The sequence below is a fragment of the Cherax quadricarinatus genome, chromosome 81, assembly GCF_038502225.1.
Source record: "Cherax quadricarinatus isolate ZL_2023a chromosome 81, ASM3850222v1, whole genome shotgun sequence".
Classification (NCBI taxonomy): Eukaryota; Metazoa; Arthropoda; class Malacostraca; order Decapoda; family Parastacidae; genus Cherax; species Cherax quadricarinatus.
The window spans coordinates 1841344-1858702 of record NC_091372.1 but is presented as its reverse complement, the minus strand read 5'-3'; the positions used below and the strand labels follow the sequence as shown (position 1 = coordinate 1858702).

At 46.6% G+C, this 17359-nt stretch overlaps 1 protein-coding gene across 1 annotated transcript in view; it reads left to right on the top strand.

Moving 5' to 3' along the window:
- Nucleotides 1–1400: 1400 nt before the first annotated feature.
- LOC128699782 (uncharacterized) overlaps nucleotides 1401–17359 on the top strand; it is a 209340-nt gene continuing 193381 nt past the window's right edge. Inside the window, exon 1 of the mRNA XM_070102258.1 lies at nucleotides 1401–1623. The gene's annotated coding sequence lies outside the window, so the exon portion shown is untranslated. The remainder of the gene's footprint in view (nucleotides 1624–17359) is intronic.

Sequence of the window (17359 nt, the reverse complement as noted above, 5' to 3'; positions counted from 1 at the left end):
GTGAAATTACCTGGGTGGGTTGAACTGGTGTGACCTGACTATGGGTAAGGTAGGTAGTGATGGTTGCCGATATGACATTTTTCAGAGCATAGTTCTAGCTGCCCAGACAACTTATGTTACAAATAGGGATATTCGGTCAAACAAATATGACCCCTAAATGGATAACAATTTACATAAACGACATAAATGAGGGAATAAATAACGACATAAGCAAGTTTGCTGACAACAAAATAGGCTGTCGAATTAATTCTAATGAGGACAATAGAGTTCTCCAGGAAAATCTGAATAGACTGGTGCAGCGGTCGAAGAAATGGCAGATGCAGCTTAATGTAGACAAATGGAAAGTTTTAATCCTTGGAAAAGAAAATAACCATGACACTTATAAACTAAACAATGTAGATCTTAATATCTCTGACTGCGAAAAAGATTTAGGAGTTCTGGTTAGCAGTAATCTAAAACCAAGACAACAGTAAGTGTTAGCAATAAAGCAAATAGAATTCTTGGCTTCATATCAATAATTATAACTAACGGGAGTCCTCAGCTTATCCTTCAACTCTATATATCGTTGGTTAGGCCTCGTTTAGATTATGCTGCACAGTTCTGGTCACCGTGGTACAGAATCGACATAAATCTGCTGGAAAACGTACAAAGGAGGATGACAAAGTTGATCCCATGTATCAGAAATCTTTCCTACGAGGAGAGACTAAGGGCCGTGAATCTACACTCTTTAGAAAGGCGTAGAATTAAGGGGGATATGTTTGAGGTGTATCAATGGAAAACAGGAATAAATAAAGGGGATGTAAATAACGTGCTAAAAATGTACAACCAAAATAGAGCTCACAGCAATGGTTTCAAGTTGGAAAAAATTAGATTAATGAAGGACACTGGAAAGTACTGGTTTGATAATAGTTGTGGGTAAGTGGAACAAACTCCCGAGTAACGTCATTGAAGCTAGGCAAATATATGAGTGGATGTATGTGGGTGTGAGTTGGACCAGACCAGCATGGGCCAGTAGTTCAGCGGTGTTCCTTCTCTCTTGTGTTCTCATACTGAGGTAGACCGATGTATACTGAGGTAGAATGGTGTATGCCGAGCAGAATGCTGTATAATGAGGTAGACTGATGAATAGGAACAGAGAGAGGAGAAGAGAAAGAAGATAGAGATGAGAGAGAAGAGAAAGATACATAGAGAGATGAGTGAGAGAGAGAGGAGAAAAAGATAGAGGGAGATGAAAGAGAGAAGAGAAAGATAGAGTTGAGAGAGAGAAAAAGAAGAAAGAGAAGAGAAAAGGAGAGAAAAAGAGAGAGACGACAAGAGAAAGACAGAGAGGTAGAGAGAGCTAGCACACAGGTAGGCTAGACCAGCTGCTCTCAGTACGTTCTGGAGAGTGGAGGAGGGCGTGTGTGTTCACGTGCTGTGGGGGCGTGCAGAGGGCGTGTGAGTGTGCGTGGGCGTGTGTGGGTGGGCTGTGGGCGCCCACACAACCCCCACCCATACACTCAGACGCCCAATCCCTCAGGAAATAAGCACAAGAGCCCATCAGAGGCGCAGAAGAAACGAGCATCTGATCTCCTGCTTGTGTTTGTAACAGAGGAACATGTGAGTGAACTCACCGTTGAACATGTGAGTAAACTGACTCAGTGTTGAACATGTGAGTGAATTGACTTAATGCTGAACATGAGTAAACTGATTCAGTGTTGAACATGTGAGTGAACTGACTCAGTGTTGAACATGGGAGTGAAATGACTCACTGTTGAACATGAGTGAACTGATTCAGGGTTGAACATGTGAGTGAACTGACTCACTGTTGAACGCGTGAGAGTACTGACTCAGTGTTAAACATGCGAGTGAACTCAGTGAATAATTCTAGTATTGAACACGTTAGTGAACTGACTCAGTGAATGATTCCAGAGTTGAACATGTGAGTGAACTGACTCAGTGAATGATTCCAGAGTTGAACATGTGAGTGAACTGACTCAGTGAATGATTCCAGAGTTGAACATGTGAGTGAACTGACTCAGTGAATGATTCCAGAGTTGAACATGTGAGTGAACTGACTCAGTGAATTGTTGCAATGTTGAACATGTGAGTGAACTGACTCAGTGTTGAACATGTGAGTGAACTGACTCAGTGAATGATTCCAGTGTTGAACATGTCAGTGAACTGACTCAGTGAATGATTCCAGTGTTGAACATGTCAGTGAACTGACTCAGTGAATGATTCCAGTATTGAACATGTGAGAGAAATGAGTGTTGAACAGATGAGTGAACTGACTCAGTGTTGAACATGTGAGTGAACTGACTCAGTGAATGATTCCAATGTTGAACAAGTGAGTGAACTGATTCAGTGGACCATCCCAGTTTTGAACATGCGAATGAACTTAGTGACCGATCCTAGAATTGAACATGTGAGTGAACTGACTCATTGTTGAACATGTGAGTGAACTGACTCAGTGAATGATTGCAGTGTCAAATATGTAAGTGAACTGACTCATTGTTGAACATGTGAGTGAACTGACTTAGTGAACAATCCCAGCATTGAACATATGAGAGAAATGAGTGTTGAACAGATGAGTGAACTGACTCAGTGTTGAACAGATGAGTGAACTGACTCAGTGTTGAACATATGAGTGAACTGACTCAGTGTTGAACAGATGAGTGAACTGACTCAGTGTTGAACATGTGAGTGAACTGACTCAGTGTTGAACATGTGAGTGAACTGACTCAGTGTTGAGCAGATGAGTGAACTGACTCAGTGTTGAACATATGAGTGAACTGACTCAGTGTTGAGCAGATGAGTGAACTGACTCAGTGTTGAACATATGAGTGAACTGACTCAGTGTTGAACATATGAGTGAACTGACTCAGTGTTGAACAGATGAGTGAACTGACTCAGTGAATGATTGTGTGTGTGTTTTTTTATGTGTGTGTGTTTTGTGTGTGTGTGTGTTTTGTGTGTGTGTGCGTGTGTGTGTGTGTGTGTGTGTGTGTGTGTGTGTGTGTGTGTGAGTGTGTGTGTGTGTGCGTGTGTGTGTGTGTGTGTGTATGTGTGTTTGTGTGTGTGTGTGTGTGTTTTGTGTGTGTGTGTGTGTGTGTGTGTGTGTGTGTGTGTGTGTGTGTGTACTCACCTAGTTGTACTCACCTAGTTGAGGTTGCAGGGGTCGAGTCCAAGCTCCTGGCCCCGCCTCGTCACTGGTCGCTACTAGGTCACTCTCCCTGAACCATGAGCTTTATCGTACCTCTGCTTAAAGCTATGTATGGATCCTGCCTCCACTACATCGCTTCCCAAACTATTCCACTTACTGACTACTCTGTGGCTGAAGAAATATTTCCTAACATCCCTTTGATTCATCTGTGTCTTCAGCTTCCAACTGTGTCCCCTTGTTACTGTGTCCAATCTCTGGAACATCTTGTCTTTGTCCACCTTGTCAATTCCTCTCAGTATTTTGTATGTCGTTATCATGTCCCCCCTATCTCCCCTGTCCTCCAGTGTCGTCAGGTTGATTTCCCTTAACCTCTCCTCATAGGACATACCTCTTAACTCTGGGACTAGTCTTGTTGCAAACCTTTGCACTTTCTCTAGTTTCTTTACGTGCTTGGCTAGGTGTGGGTTCCAAACTGGTGCCGCATACTCCAATATGGGCCTAACGTACACGGTGTACAGGGTCCTGAAAGATTCCTTATTAAGATGTCGGAATGCTGTTCTGAGGTTTGCTAGGCGCCCATAAGCTGCAGCAGTTATTTGGTTGATGTGCGCTTCAGGAGATGTGCCTGGTGTTATACTCACCTCAAGATCTTTTTCCTTGAGTGATGTTTGTAGTCTCTGGCCCCCTAGACTGTACTCCGTCTGCGGTCTTCTTTGCCCTTCCCCAATCTTCATGACTTTGCACTTGGTGGGATTGAACTCCAGGACCCAGTTGCTGGACCAGGTCTGCAGCCTGTCCAGATCCCTTTGTATTTCCGCCTGGTCTTCGATCGAATGAACTCTTCTCATCAACTTCACGTCATCTGCAAACAGGGACACCTCGGAGTTTATTCCTTCCGTCATGTCGTTCACAAATACCAGAAACAGCACTGGTCCTAGGACTGACCCCTGTGGGACCCCGCTGGTCACAGGTGCCCACTCTGACACCTCGCCATGTACCATTACTCGCTGCTGTCTTCCTGACAAGTATTCCCTGATCCATTGCAGTGCCTTCCCTGTTATCCCTGCTTGGTCCTCCAGTTTTTGCACCAATCTCTTGTGTGGAACTGTGTCAAATGCCTTCTTGCAGTCCAAGAAAATGCAATCTACCCACCCCTCTCTCTCTTGTCTTACTGCTGTCACCATTTCACAGAACTCCAGTAGGTTTGTGACACAGGATTTCCCGTCCCTGAAACCATGTTGGCTGCTGTTGATGAGATCATTCCTTTCTAGATGTTCCACCATTCTTCTCCTGACAATCTTTTCCATGATTTTGCATGCTATACATGTCAGTGACACTGGTCTGTAGTTTAGTGCTTCATGTCTGTCTCCTTTTTTAAAGATTGGGACTACATTTGCTGTCTTCCATGCCTCAGGCAATCTCCCTGTTTCGATAGATGTATTGAATATTGTTGTTAGGGGTACACATAGCGCCTCTGCTCCCTCTCTCAGGACCCATGGAGAGATGTTATCTGGCCCCATTGCCTTTGAGGTATCTAGCTCACTCAGAAGCCTCTTCACTTCTTCCTCGGTTGTGTGTACCGTGTCCAGCACCTGGTGATGTGCCACACCTCTCCGTCCCTCTGGAGTCCCTTCTGTCTCCTCTGTGAACACTTCATACTTCATACTTCATCACGGTCATTTCTTGTTGTCTCTCCTCCTTCCTTACTTAGCCTGATTACCTGGTCCTTGACTGTTGTTTTCCTTCTGATATGGCTGTATAACAGCTTCGGGTCATCATCTTAGCCCTCCATGTATCTTGGCCCCCATGTGGCTCCAAGTTCTCCCAATCGATCTCCTTGTGGTTAAAGTCGCCCATGATCAGGAGCTTTGCCCTGCATGCATGAGCTCTTCTGGCCACTGCAGCCATTGTGTCAACCATCTCTCTATTGCTCTCATCATACTCTTGCCTTGGCCTCCTGCTGTTCTGTGGTGGGTTATACATCACTGCAATTACCACTTTGTGTGTGTGTGTGTGTGTGTGTGTGTGTGTGTGTGTGTGTGTGTGTGTGTGTGTGTGTGTGTGTGTGTGTGTGTGTGTGTGTTTTGTGCGTGTTTTGTGCGTGTGTTTTGTGTGTGTGTGTGTGTGTGTGTGTGTGTGTGTGTGTGTGTGTGTGTGTGTGTGTGTGTGTGTGTGTGTTTTGTGTGTGTGTTTTGTGTGTGTGTGTGTGTGTGTGTGTGTGTGTGTGTGTGTGTGTGTGTGTGTGTGTGTGTGTGTGTGTGTGTGTGTGTGTGTGTGTGTGTGTGTGAGAGAGTATTCACCTACTTGTGGTTGCAGGTCGCTTCATAGCTCCTGGCCTCTGTCTCAATTTGCCAGATTCACTTTCTCCTAATCGTGCCTATTCTTAAAATTATGTATGAAGTCTGCTTCCAACACTTCCTCATTTAGATCATTCCACTTTTCGAGCACCCTGAGGCTGAAGAAATACTTTCTAACATCCCTGCACCTCATCTGTGTCTTTAACTTTCAACTGTGCCCCTCAGTACCTGTCTCTCGCCTCTCAAACAGCCTGACCCTATCTGCCCTATCAATTCCTCTGAGTATTGTGTATGTTGTTATCATGTCTCCCCTGATTCTACTGTCATTAAATGATGGTAGATTCAGTTCCTCTTGCCTCTCATCATTGATCATACACCTAAACTCTGGATATAGTCTTGTTTCATACCTGTACACTTTCTCCAGTTGCTTAAACCAGCTTCCTCAGGTGTGGGTTCCATACTGGTGCTCCGTACTCCAAGACGGACCTGACATATGTTATAAAAAGTGCCCAGGATGACTGCTGAGAATCCTGAATGCCACTCTTAGATTTACCAGACGAGCATTGCCTGCAGAAATTATGTTGACTTGAGTTGTTGGTAATATGCTAGTCAGTATGCTTACCCGCAGTTCCTTCTGAGTGAAGTCTGCAGCCTTTGTGTGTGAGTGTGTGAAAGGAGGAGATATGGTTAGATATAAGCAAATACTGAGAGAAATATGGACTAGGGAGAGTAAAGGTAAGAATGAGATGGTAGAGGATGTACGGGGTAGATTAAAGAATGTAGTGTTAGAGTGTTCAGCAGAAGTTTGTGGATACAGGAGGGCGGGTGCGGGAGGGAAGAAGAGTAATTGGTGGAATGTTGAGGTGAAGAGTGTGGTGATGGAGAAAAACTTAATATATGAGAGGTTTTTACAAAGTAGAAGTGACATGCGGAGGAAGGAATATATGGAGAGTAAAAGAGTGGATAAAGGAATGTAAACTGAGAGACGATGTCAATAAATTTTGCTGAAAATTAGAAAAAGCTTTGGAAAGGGATTAATAATTTGAGAAAGCCTAGGGAACGAATGGATTTGACAGATAAAAATTAGGAGAGGAGAGTTACTGGACTGAGAGTTGGAAATATTGGAAAAATGGAGGGAATAATTTGAGGAACTATTAAATGATGAAAATAGGGAAGTTGTGATTTCGTGCACTGGCCAGGGAGGTATAACATCTAGTAGGGGTGAGGAAGAGCCAATTGTGAGTGTGGGGGAAGTGCATGAGGCAGTGGGTAGACAGAAAGGGGGTAAAGCAGCTGGGATTGATGGGATAAAGACAGAAATGTTAAAAGCAGATGGAGATATAGTTTTGGAGTGGTTAGTGCTTTTATGTAATAATAAATAAATGGAAGAGGGTAAGGTACCCAAGGAGTGGCAGAGAGCATGCATAGTTCCATTTTATAAAGGCAAAGGGGACAAAAGAGTGTAAAAATTATAGGGGAATAAGGCTGTTGAATATACCTGGTAAAGAATATGACAGAGCTACTATTGAGAGAATTAAGAGTAAAACGGAGAGTAGGACAGCAGATGAACAAGGAGGCTTTAGGAAGCATAGGGGGTGTGTAGACCAAGAGTTTACAGTGAAACATATAGGTGAACAGTATTTAGATATGGGTAAAGAGGTTTTTGTGGCATTTATGAATTCGGAAAAGGCATATGATAGGGTGAATATGAGAGCATTGTGGCAGATGTTGCAGATGTACGGAATAGGAGGTAGGTTACTGAAAGCAGTGAAGAGTTTTCACGAGGATAGTGAGGCTCAAGTTAGAGTATACAGGAGAGAGGGAGATTATTTCCCAGTAAAAGTAGGCCATAGACAAGGATGTGTGAGGGAAGTACAGTACCTGCACTCTGAAGGATGAGTGAGGATGTTACAGTTCTGGAGGTGGGAAGTACAGTACCTGCACTCTGAAGGATGAGTGAGGATGTTACAGTTCTGGAGGTGGGAAGTACAGTACCTGCACTCTGAAGGATGAGTGAGGATGTTACAGTTCTGGAGGTGGGAAGTACAGTACCTACACTCTGAAGGATGAGTGAGGATGTTACAGTTCTGGAGGTGGGAAGTACAGTACCTGCACTCTGAAGGATGAGTGAGGATGTTACAGTTCTGGAGGTGGGAAGTACAGTACCTGCACTCTGAAGGATGAGTGAGGATGTTACAGTTCTGGAGGTGGGAAGTACAGTACCTGCACTCTGAAGGATGAGTGAGGATGTTACAGTTCTGGAGGTGGGAAGTACAGTACCTGCACTCTGAAGGATGAGTGAGGATGTTACAGTTCTGGAGGTGGGAAGTACAGTACCTGCACTCTGAAGGATGAGTGAGGATGTTACAGTTCTGGAGGTGGGAAGTACAGTACCTGCACTCTGAAGGATGAGTGAGGATGTTACAGTTCTGGAGGTGGGAAGTACAGTACCTGCACTCTGAAGGATGAGTGAGGATGTTACAGTTCTGGAGGTGGGAAGTACAGTACCTGCACTCTGAAGGATGAGTGAGGATGTTACAGTTCTGGAGGTGGGAAGTACAGTACCTGCACTCTGAAGGATGAGTGAGGATGTTACAGTTCTGGAGGTGGGAAGTACAGTACCTGCACTCTGAAGGATGAGTGAGGATGTTACAGTTCTGGAGGTGGGAAGTACAGTACCTGCACTCTGAAGGATGAGTGAGGATGTTACAGTACTGGAGGTGGGAAGTACAGTACCTGCACTCTGAAGGATGAGTGAGGATGTTACAGTACTGGAGGTGGGAAGTACAGTACCTGCACTCTGAAGGATGAGTGAGGATGTTACAGTTCTGGAGGTGGGAAGTACAGTACCTGCACTCTGAAGGATGAGTGAGGATGTTACAGTTCTGGAGGTGGGAAGTACAGTACCTGCACTCTGAAGGATGAGTGAGGATGTTACAGTTCTGGAGGTGGGAAGTACAGTACCTGCACTCTGAAGGATGAGTGAGGATGTTACAGTTCTGGAGGTGGGAAGTACAGTACCTGCACTCTGAAGGATGAGTGAGGATGTTACAGTTCTGGAGGTGGGAAGTACAGTACCTGCACTCTGAAGGATGAGTGAGGATGTTACAGTTCTGGAGGTGGGAAGTACAGTACCTGCACTCTGAAGGATGAGTGAGGATGTTACAGTTCTGGAGGTGGGAAGTACAGTACCTGCACTCTGAAGGATGAGTGAGGATGTTACAGTTCTGGAGGTGGGAAGTACAGTACCTGCACTCTGAAGGATGAGTGAGGATGTTACAGTTCTGGAGGTGGGAAGTACAGTACCTGCACTCTGAAGGATGAGTGAGGATGTTACAGTTCTGGAGGTGGGAAGTACAGTACCTGCACTCTGAAGGATGAGTGAGGATGTTACAGTTCTGGAGGTGGGAAGTACAGTACCTGCACTCTGAAGGATGAGTGAGGATGTTACAGTTCTGGAGGTGGGAAGTACAGTACCTGCACTCTGAAGGATGAGTGAGGATGTTACAGTTCTGGAGGTGGGAAGTACAGTACCTGCACTCTGAAGGATGAGTGAGGATGTTACAGTTCTGGAGGTGGGAAGTACAGTACCTGCACTCTGAAGGATGAGTGAGGATGTTACAGTTCTGGAGGTGGGAAGTACAGTACCTGCACTCTGAAGGATGAGTGAGGATGTTACAGTTCTGGAGGTGGGAAGTACAGTACCTGCACTCTGAAGGATGAGTGAGGATGTTACAGTTCTGGAGGTGGGAAGTACAGTACCTGCACTCTGAAGGATGAGTGAGGATGTTACAGTTCTGGAGGTGGGAAGTACAGTACCTGCACTCTGAAGGATGAGTGAGGATGTTACAGTTCTGGAGGTGGGAAGTACAGTACCTGCACTCTGAAGGATGAGTGAGGATGTTACAGTTCTGGAGGTGGGAAGTACAGTACCTGCACTCTGAAGGATGAGTGAGGATGTTACAGTTCTGGAGGTGGGAAGTACAGTACCTGCACTCTGAAGGATGAGTGAGGATGTTACAGTTCTGGAGGTGGGAAGTACAGTACCTGCACTCTGAAGGATGAGTGAGGATGTTACAGTTCTGGAGGTGGGAAGTACAGTACCTGCACTCTGAAGGATGAGTGAGGATGTTACAGTTCTGGAGGTGGGAAGTACAGTACCTGCACTCTGAAGGATGAGTGAGGATGTTACAGTTCTGGAGGTGGGAAGTACAGTACCTGCACTCTGAAGGATGAGTGAGGATGTTACAGTTCTGGAGGTGGGAAGTACAGTACCTGCACTCTGAAGGATGAGTGAGGATGTTACAGTTCTGGAGGTGGGAAGTACAGTACCTGCACTCTGAAGGATGAGTGAGGATGTTACAGTTCTGGAGGTGGGAAGTACAGTACCTGCACTCTGAAGGATGAGTGAGGATGTTACAGTTCTGGAGGTGGGAAGTACAGTACCTGCACTCTGAAGGATGAGTGAGGATGTTACAGTTCTGGAGGTGGGAAGTACAGTACCTGCACTCTGAAGGATGAGTGAGGATGTTACAGTTCTGGAGGTGGGAAGTACAGTACCTGCACTCTGAAGGATGAGTGAGGATGTTACAGTTCTGGAGGTGGGAAGTACAGTACCTGCACTCTGAAGGATGAGTGAGGATGTTACAGTTCTGGAGGTGGGAAGTACAGTACCTGCACTCTGAAGGATGAGTGAGGATGTTACAGTTCTGGAGGTGGGAAGTACAGTACCTACACTCTGAAGGATGAGTGAGGATGTTACAGTTCTGGAGGTGGGAAGTACAGTACCTGCACTCTGAAGGATGAGTGAGGATGTTACAGTTCTGGAGGTGGGAAGTACAGTACCTGCACTCTGAAGGATGAGTGAGGATGTTACAGTTCTGGAGGTGGGAAGTACAGTACCTGCACTCTGAAGGATGAGTGAGGATGTTACAGTTCTGGAGGTGGGAAGTACAGTACCTGCACTCTGAAGGATGAGTGAGGATGTTACAGTTCTGGAGGTGGGAAGTACAGTACCTGCACTCTGAAGGATGAGTGAGGATGTTACAGTTCTGGAGGTGGGAAGTACAGTACCTGCACTCTGAAGGATGAGTGAGGATGTTACAGTTCTGGAGGTGGGAAGTACAGTACCTGCACTCTGAAGGATGAGTGAGGATGTTACAGTTCTGGAGGTGGGAAGTACAGTACCTGCACTCTGAAGGATGAGTGAGGATGTTACAGTTCTGGAGGTGGGAAGTACAGTACCTGCACTCTGAAGGATGAGTGAGGATGTTACAGTTCTGGAGGTGGGAAGTACAGTACCTGCACTCTGAAGGATGAGTGAGGATGTTACAGTTCTGGAGGTGGGAAGTACAGTACCTGCACTCTGAAGGATGAGTGAGGATGTTACAGTTCTGGAGGTGGGAAGTACAGTACCTGCACTCTGAAGGATGAGTGAGGATGTTACAGTTCTGGAGGTGGGAAGTACAGTACCTGCACTCTGAAGGATGAGTGAGGATGTTACAGTTCTGGAGGTGGGAAGTACAGTACCTACACTCTGAAGGATGAGTGAGGATGTTACAGTTCTGGAGGTGGGAAGTACAGTACCTGCACTCTGAAGGATGAGTGAGGATGTTACAGTTCTGGAGGTGGGAAGTACAGTACCTGCACTCTGAAGGATGAGTGAGGATGTTACAGTTCTGGAGGTGGGAAGTACAGTACCTGCACTCTGAAGGATGAGTGAGGATGTTACAGTTCTGGAGGTGGGAAGTACAGTACCTGCACTCTGAAGGATGAGTGAGGATGTTACAGTTCTGGAGGTGGGAAGTACAGTACCTGCACTCTGAAGGATGAGTGAGGATGTTACAGTTCTGGAGGTGGGAAGTACAGTACCTGCACTCTGAAGGATGAGTGAGGATGTTACAGTTCTGGAGGTGGGAAGTACAGTACCTACACTCTGAAGGATGAGTGAGGATGTTACAGTTCTGGAGGTGGGAAGTACAGTACCTGCACTCTGAAGGATGAGTGAGGATGTTACAGTACTGGAGGTGGGAAGTACAGTACCTGCACTCTGAAGGATGAGTGAGGATGTTACAGTTCTGGAGGTGGGAAGTACAGTACCTGCACTCTGAAGGATGAGTGAGGATGTTACAGTTCTGGAGGTGGGAAGTACAGTACCTACACTCTGAAGGATGAGTGAGGATGTTACAGTTCTGGAGGTGGGAAGTACAGTACCTGCACTCTGAAGGATGAGTGAGGATGTTACAGTTCTGGAGGTGGGAAGTACAGTACCTGCACTCTGAAGGATGAGTGAGGATGTTACAGTTCTGGAGGTGGGAAGTACAGTACCTGCACTCTGAAGGATGAGTGAGGATGTTACAGTTCTGGAGGTGGGAAGTACAGTACCTGCACTCTGAAGGATGAGTGAGGATGTTACAGTTCTGGAGGTGGGAAGTACAGTACCTGCACTCTGAAGGATGAGTGAGGATGTTACAGTTCTGGAGGTGGGAAGTACAGTACCTGCACTCTGAAGGATGAGTGAGGATGTTACAGTTCTGGAGGTGGGAAGTACAGTACCTGCACTCTGAAGGATGAGTGAGGATGTTACAGTTCTGGAGGTGGGAAGTACAGTACCTGCACTCTGAAGGATGAGTGAGGATGTTACAGTTCTGGAGGTGGGAAGTACAGTACCTGCACTCTGAAGGATGAGTGAGGATGTTACAGTTCTGGAGGTGGGAAGTACAGTACCTGCACTCTGAAGGATGAGTGAGGATGTTACAGTTCTGGAGGTGGGAAGTACAGTACCTGCACTCTGAAGGATGAGTGAGGATGTTACAGTTCTGGAGGTGGGAAGTACAGTACCTGCACTCTGAAGGATGAGTGAGGATGTTACAGTTCTGGAGGTGGGAAGTACAGTACCTGCACTCTGAAGGATGAGTGAGGATGTTACAGTTCTGGAGGTGGGAAGTACAGTACCTGCACTCTGAAGGATGAGTGAGGATGTTACAGTTCTGGAGGTGGGAAGTACAGTACCTGCACTCTGAAGGATGAGTGAGGATGTTACAGTTCTGGAGGTGGGAAGTACAGTACCTGCACTCTGAAGGATGAGTGAGGATGTTACAGTTCTGGAGGTGGGAAGTACAGTACCTACACTCTGAAGGATGAGTGAGGATGTTACAGTTCTGGAGGTGGGAAGTACAGTACCTGCACTCTGAAGGATGAGTGAGGATGTTACAGTTCTGGAGGTGGGAAGTACAGTACCTGCACTCTGAAGGATGAGTGAGGATGTTACAGTTCTGGAGGTGGGAAGTACAGTACCTGCACTCTGAAGGATGAGTGAGGATGTTACAGTTCTGGAGGTGGGAAGTACAGTACCTGCACTCTGAAGGATGAGTGAGGATGTTACAGTTCTGGAGGTGGGAAGTACAGTACCTGCACTCTGAAGGATGAGTGAGGATGTTACAGTTCTGGAGGTGGGAAGTACAGTACCTGCACTCTGAAGGATGAGTGAGGATGTTACAGTTCTGGAGGTGGGAAGTACAGTACCTGCACTCTGAAGGATGAGTGAGGATGTTACAGTTCTGGAGGTGGGAAGTACAGTACCTGCACTCTGAAGGATGAGTGAGGATGTTACAGTTCTGGAGGTGGGAAGTACAGTACCTGCACTCTGAAGGATGAGTGAGGATGTTACAGTTCTGGAGGTGGGAAGTACAGTACCTGCACTCTGAAGGATGAGTGAGGATGTTACAGTTCTGGAGGTGGGAAGTACAGTACCTGCACTCTGAAGGATGAGTGAGGATGTTACAGTTCTGGAGGTGGGAAGTACAGTACCTGCACTCTGAAGGATGAGTGAGGATGTTACAGTTCTGGAGGTGGGAAGTACAGTACCTGCACTCTGAAGGATGAGTGAGGATGTTACAGTTCTGGAGGTGGGAAGTACAGTACCTGCACTCTGAAGGATGAGTGAGGATGTTACAGTTCTGGAGGTGGGAAGTACAGTACCTGCACTCTGAAGGATGAGTGAGGATGTTACAGTTCTGGAGGTGGGAAGTACAGTACCTGCACTCTGAAGGATGAGTGAGGATGTTACAGTTCTGGAGGTGGGAAGTACAGTACCTGCACTCTGAAGGATGAGTGAGGATGTTACAGTTCTGGAGGTGGGAAGTACAGTACCTGCACTCTGAAGGATGAGTGAGGATGTTACAGTTCTGGAGGTGGGAAGTACAGTACCTGCACTCTGAAGGATGAGTGAGGATGTTACAGTTCTGGAGGTGGGAAGTACAGTACCTGCACTCTGAAGGATGAGTGAGGATGTTACAGTTCTGGAGGTGGGAAGTACAGTACCTGCACTCTGAAGGATGAGTGAGGATGTTACAGTTCTGGAGGTGGGAAGTACAGTACCTACACTCTGAAGGATGAGTGAGGATGTTACAGTTCTGGAGGTGGGAAGTACAGTACCTACACTCTGAAGGATGAGTGAGGATGTTACAGTTCTGGAGGTGGGAAGTACAGTACCTGCACTCTGAAGGATGAGTGAGGATGTTACAGTTCTGGAGGTGGGAAGTACAGTACCTACACTCTGAAGGATGAGTGAGGATGTTACAGTTCTGGAGGTGGGAAGTACAGTACCTACACTCTGAAGGATGAGTGAGGATGTTACAGTTCTGGAGGTGGGAAGTACAGTACCTGCACTCTGAAGGATGAGTGAGGATGTTACAGTTCTGGAGGTGGGAAGTACAGTACCTGCACTCTGAAGGATGAGTGAGGATGTTACAGTTCTGGAGGTGGGAAGTACAGTACCTGCACTCTGAAGGATGAGTGAGGATGTTACAGTTCTGGAGGTGGGAAGTACAGTACCTGCACTCTGAAGGATGAGTGAGGATGTTACAGTTCTGGAGGTGGGAAGTACAGTACCTGCACTCTGAAGGATGAGTGAGGATGTTACAGTTCTGGAGGTGGGAAGTACAGTACCTGCACTCTGAAGGATGAGTGAGGATGTTACAGTTCTGGAGGTGGGAAGTACAGTACCTACACTCTGAAGGATGAGTGAGGATGTTACAGTTCTGGAGGTGGGAAGTACAGTACCTGCACTCTGAAGGATGAGTGAGGATGTTACAGTTCTGGAGGTGGGAAGTACAGTACCTGCACTCTGAAGGATGAGTGAGGATGTTACAGTTCTGGAGGTGGGAAGTACAGTACCTGCACTCTGAAGGATGAGTGAGGATGTTACAGTTCTGGAGGTGGGAAGTACAGTACCTGCACTCTGAAGGATGAGTGAGGATGTTACAGTTACTGGAGGTGGGAAGTACAGTACCTACACTCTGAAGGATGAGTGAGGATGTTACAATACTGGAGGTGGGAAGTACAGTACCTACACTCTGAAGGATGAGTGAGGATGTTACAGTTCTGGAGGTGGGAAGTACAGTACCTGCACTCTGAAGGATGAGTGAGGATGTTACAGTTCTGGAGGTGGGAAGTACAGTACCTGCACTCTGAAGGATGAGTGAGGATGTTACAGTTCTGGAGGTGGGAAGTACAGTACCTGCACTCTGAAGGATGAGTGAGGATGTTACAGTTCTGGAGGTGGGAAGTACAGTACCTGCACTCTGAAGGATGAGTGAGGATGTTACAGTTCTGGAGGTGGGAAGTACAGTACCTGCACTCTGAAGGATGAGTGAGGATGTTACAGTTCTGGAGGTGGGAAGTACAGTACCTGCACTCTGAAGGATGAGTGAGGATGTTACAGTTCTGGAGGTGGGAAGTACAGTACCTGCACTCTGAAGGATGAGTGAGGATGTTACAGTTCTGGAGGTGGGAAGTACAGTACCTGCACTCTGAAGGATGAGTGAGGATGTTACAGTTCTGGAGGTGGGAAGTACAGTACCTGCACTCTGAAGGATGAGTGAGGATGTTACAGTTCTGGAGGTGGGAAGTACAGTACCTGCACTCTGAAGGATGAGTGAGGATGTTACAGTTCTGGAGGTGGGAAGTACAGTACCTACACTCTGAAGGATGAGTGAGGATGTTACAGTTCTGGAGGTGGGAAGTACAGTACCTGCACTCTGAAGGATGAGTGAGGATGTTACAGTTCTGGAGGTGGGAAGTACAGTACCTGCACTCTGAAGGATGAGTGAGGATGTTACAGTTCTGGAGGTGGGAAGTACAGTACCTGCACTCTGAAGGATGAGTGAGGATGTTACAGTTCTGGAGGTGGGAAGTACAGTACCTGCACTCTGAAGGATGAGTGAGGATGTTACAGTTCTGGAGGTGGGAAGTACAGTACCTGCACTCTGAAGGATGAGTGAGGATGTTACAGTTCTGGAGGTGGGAAGTACAGTACCTGCACTCTGAAGGATGAGTGAGGATGTTACAGTTCTGGAGGTGGGAAGTACAGTACCTACACTCTGAAGGATGAGTGAGGATGTTACAGTTCTGGAGGTGGGAAGTACAGTACCTACACTCTGAAGGATGAGTGAGGATGTTACAGTTCTGGAGGTGGGAAGTACAGTACCTGCACTCTGAAGGATGAGTGAGGATGTTACAGTTCTGGAGGTGGGAAGTACAGTACCTGCACTCTGAAGGATGAGTGAGGATGTTACAGTTCTGGAGGTGGGAAGTACAGTACCTGTACTCTGAAGGATGAGTGAGGATGTTACAGTTCTGGAGGTGGGAAGTACAGTACCTGTACTCTGAAGGATGAGTGAGGATGTTACAATACTGGAGGTGGGAAGTACAGTACCTACACTCTGAAGGATGAGTGAGGATGTTACAATACTGGAGGTGGGAAGTACAGTACCTACACTCTGAAGGATGAGTGAGGATGTTACAATACTGGAGGTGGGAAGTACAGTACCTACACTCTGAAGGATGAGTGAGGATGTTACAGTTCTGGAGGTGGGAAGTACAGTACCTGCACTCTGAAGGATGAGTGAGGATGTTACAGTTCTGGAGGTGGGAAGTACAGTACCTGCACTCTGAAGGATGAGTGAGGATGTTACAGTTCTGGAGGTGGGAAGTACAGTACCTGCACTCTGAAGGATGAGTGAGGATGTTACAGTACTGGAGGTGGGAAGTACAGTACCTGCACTCTGAAGGATGAGTGAGGATGTTACAGTTCTGGAGGTGGGAAGTACAGTACCTGCACTCTGAAGGATGAGTGAGGATGTTACAGTTCTGGAGGTGGGAAGTACAGTACCTGCACTCTGAAGGATGAGTGAGGATGTTACAGTTCTGGAGGTGGGAAGTACAGTACCTGCACTCTGAAGGATGAGTGAGGATGTTACAGTTCTGGAGGTGGGAAGTACAGTACCTGCACTCTGAAGGATGAGTGAGGATGTTACAGTTCTGGAGGTGGGAAGTACAGTACCTGCACTCTGAAGGATGAGTGAGGATGTTACAGTTCTGGAGGTGGGAAGTACAGTACCTGCACTCTGAAGGATGAGTGAGGATGTTACAGTTCTGGAGGTGGGAAGTACAGTACCTACACTCTGAAGGATGAGTGAGGATGTTACAGTTCTGGAGGTGGGAAGTACAGTACCTACACTCTGAAGGATGAGTGAGGATGTTACAGTTCTGGAGGTGGGAAGTACAGTACCTACACTCTGAAGGATGAGTGAGGATGTTACAGTTCTGGAGGTGGGAAGTACAGTACCTACACTCTGAAGGATGAGTGAGGATGTTACAGTTCTGGAGGTGGGAAGTACAGTACCTGCACTCTGAAGGATGAGTGAGGATGTTACAGTTCTGGAGGTGGGAAGTACAGTACCTGCACTCTGAAGGATGAGTGAGGATGTTACAGTTCTGGAGGTGGGAAGTACAGTACCTGCACTAAAGGGAGAGAAAGAGGGAAGAGAGAGAGTGTACCTTAGGTGTTTCAAGATTTATTCATCATTAAATTATGCAAAAGTCTGGAGCTAAAACATGTTGGTAAGAAGTGAAT